Here is a 3724-nt window from a genome sequence, read left to right as displayed (position 1 = left end):
GGTGGTTTGCTGTACCTATCAACCCATCACCTAGGTATTAAGCCCAACATGTATTACCTGTTTGTCCCAATACTCCTGTGACCTATTATCATAGTTCTTAGCTTCTTTGGATTGAGTTAGAACATGCTCCTTTACCTCAACAAAGTTTGTTATTACCCACCTTCTGAAACCTACTTCTGTCAGCTCATCTGAGGACTTTTTATCATAAAGGAATGTTGAATTTTAGCATATGCTTTTCTAGCATCGGTGGAAATTATCATATGATTTTTGTCCTTCATTCTGTTGTTATGATGTATCACATTGATTGATTTGCATATGTTAAATCATTCTTGCATCCCTGTGATAGTTCTCACTTGGGCATGATAAAAATTTACCCTCAGCCAGGGTGCCCTCCTGAGAACCTCGGTCAACTCAAACCTGAGGCTAGAGAAATGTCATCACTTCATCCATCCCATGGCAGCTCTGTCACCTGAATGGGACATTCTTCAACGTGGGTGAGCCAGACATGAAACTATGTGTAAATGGCTGGGTATATGACAGAAGCTCCCTCCTCTCCCACCATCGTGACTGAGGTAAGAGGCTTTGTTTTCCTTTCATGAGCGCATGACCTGGGTGTTTATAAATAGCACAAGTAATGACCACGCTTCCAGCCTTTGGTCACATGTAGGTGCCTAGTCTTCATTTTTTCAGTAAATATTAAGTGCTTCTCTATTAAATGCCAGGCGCATACATATTCAATGAGGCTAATGAATTCAAAAATAGAAATGTACCCTGTTATAATAGTGCTTTTATTCTTGGGGATAACAAAGTTTAAGCAAGTAATTCATGCCTCTGTTATGAATGTTATGCTAGGTCAGTAAGCCTCAGCCTGTGGTTGCAAATTAAAAACATCTGGAAGGTTGATCAAAACCTCCATGCCTGGACTGCACCCACACAGCAGTCGTAGGAGAAGGAGTGTAATGTTGTTCAGGATTTGGCAAACTTTTAAAGGTTCACAAATGTTTACACTCCATGGCCAAGTTTGAGAACAGCACTTACTATGGAGTAAAAGTGGTTATTAATATTACCTATAGGTTTAGGGGAAGCTTCTTAGGGAAAGTTATATTTAAGCCGAGACCTGAGTGATAAAGGTCAGGTAATGCCAAAAATGGAAGCTAGAGAGGAAGATAGGGGCCTGCGATAATGAAACAATCAGGTCATGTTAAGGAGTTTTGATCGGGTTCCACTGAGGGGTTATAAGCTGCTGTGAAACTCTACTGTTCCAGCTTCTATTTTTTCTAGTAGTATCTGGTATGTGGCTCTTAGTCCCTGAATTTAGTGGCTGAATTCCTATTCATGGCTGGAATGACGGTGGGAGGCATTCCATATGGCCATTTATCAGACAGATGAGCATCTCTGTTTCACAGATCTCTTTATTAGTGCATATTAGCATATTTCCATTAGCTTATGAATCATTCATTAATTTAAAAAAATATTTATTGCAAATCACACTGTCCTGAGGACACCCTGGTCCTCAGGGATCTAGAGTCCTAAGTGGAGAATTACAATCTGTATGGTCAGGGCTATTTTGCCAGCACTGAGTGCTATGTACAAGACATAGAAATGGCATCTCCATGACGCCGGGCGCGGTGGCTCAAGGCTGTAATCCCAGCACTTTGGGAGGCCGAGGCGGGTGGATCACGAGGTCAAGAAATCGTAGACCATCCTGGTCAACATGGTGCAACCCCGTCTCTACTAAAAATACAAAAAAAAATAGCTGGGCATGGTGGCGTGTGCCTGTAATCCCAGCTACTCAGGAGGCTGAGGCAGGAGAATTGCCTGAACCCAGGAGGCAGAGGTTGCGGTGAGCCGAGATCGCGCCATTGCACTCCAGTCTGGGTAACAAGAGCGAAACGCCGACTCAAAAAAAAAGAAAAGAAAAGAAGTGGCATCTCCATTAGACTTGGAAGCACTGAGAATTCACAGTATTCTAAAGCTAACAGCAGTCTAGAATTCCATTAATTATAGAATGAACGAAATGATACAGAATATTCACATAATGGATTTTTACATAGTAAAGGTAATAAATAAGCTCTCTGTGCATTAACATAGATGAGTATAAAACAATTTTGTTAAGCACCGTAAGAACAACAAAAATGATTGCATACTATACCATTCTGCTTATATAAAAGTCAAAAATAAGGAACTGTGTTATGATGTTGGGAGTCACAAAAGGCCTTCTCTTTAGGATTTTTAATTAAAATTGCATTAAATGTACACAGCAGTTTGGATAAAATTGCCATTTTTTAAATATTGAATTTTCTGATCTATGAAAATGATAGAGCTATTCCTAAATTTTAGTTTTAATTTTCCATGCAATGTTTTCTATTTGTAAAAAGAAAGTTATGTGTTTTCCATTAAATTTATTCCTAATAAATCTAGTTCAGGCTCTGAAGTTGCTTTTTGTGATTTTAATTTTTACTTAATCTTTGGTACTACATTCAAATGCCATTGAATTTACATATTAAGCTTACACTCTGCCACCTTGATGAATTCATTTATTAGCTCTAGTATGGTATTGGGGATTCCTTAAAGTCTTCTATTACACGATAATATCTTTTGCCTCTGTTTCTTTTTCTAAAAGCAGCTAGGACTTTTAGTACAACGTTAATTTTAAGTAGTGAGACCTGATACCCTGACCTTGTTCTCTAATCTTAGGTTAGAATTGAAGCTTTCACTATCGTATGTGATGTTAAATATAGTATTATTTTTAGATGCCCTTAATAATGGTTGAGACATTTCCTTATATTTATAGCTTTCTGAGTGTTTTTATTGTGAAGTAATTTTGATATATAAGGAACACTAATTTTTATAATACCATATTTTTACTGTACCTTTTCTATATTTACATATGTCTAGATAAACAAATGCCACTGTGTTTCAACAGCCTATAGTATTCAGTACACTAACATGCTATACAGGTCTATAACCTAGGAGCAATATCCCATACCATTTAGCTTAGATGTGTAGTAGACTATACCATCTGGGTTTGTGTAAGTATACTCTATTACATTCATACAACAAAAATTTTCCTAACAATGTATTTCTTAGAACGTATTCCTGTTAAGCAATGCATGACCATATGAGACTAGAAAATATAGATCTTCCTTATATTCAGAAAAAAGGAAAGCAATGGTGATTATCTAACCAGACTGCACAACAATTAATAATTAATCAAACACTAGACTTTACATTTAGCACAATACAAATTTCTCTTCTTTGGGATATTAAGCAGGTACACCCCAATTATCATACTCCTCATTGTATGAGACAGTGTCCTCATTAATTTGGCCATGAATTCCCTTAATGTATGTATGACTCTGTTTCTCTTTTCCTTCATGCTTTAATACCATTTTCTACTTCATAACATAGGAATCAATATATAGTATTAACTACCTATACTTCTTTAAATTTATATATATATTTTACAAAATGAATGACATTGTTTGGTTTACACACCTTTTAATTTGCATGTCATATAAATGTCATCTCATTATTTTTGTTTTATGGACACTCCATTCAGTTTTTAAGATACACATAGATTCCTCTGTGTGCCTCTAGTTCACTTTTCTAACCGTTACCCTTTGCTCCTCGGTGGAGATCCATTATGCTGTTCCTAATACCTTTCTTAGGAATGGACAACCAGATTGCCATCAAAGGTTTGCCACTACAAAATATCACCACA

General features: G+C 36.8%; 1 pseudogene; it reads left to right on the top strand.

The window, feature by feature from the left end:
- Positions 1-378: 378 nt before the first annotated feature.
- LOC105724357 (solute carrier family 22 member 25-like) lies at positions 379-1691 on the top strand (annotated as a pseudogene).
- The last annotated feature ends 2033 nt before the right edge of the window (positions 1692-3724 follow it).

Source organism: Aotus nancymaae, unplaced genomic scaffold, assembly GCF_030222135.1.
Source record: "Aotus nancymaae isolate 86718 unplaced genomic scaffold, 86718_ANA_hifiasm-v0.15.2.pri h1tg000059l, whole genome shotgun sequence".
Classification (NCBI taxonomy): Eukaryota; Metazoa; Chordata; class Mammalia; order Primates; family Aotidae; genus Aotus; species Aotus nancymaae.
The sequence above is the reverse complement of the archived record's forward strand: the minus strand, read 5'-3'. Positions and strand labels throughout refer to the sequence as shown.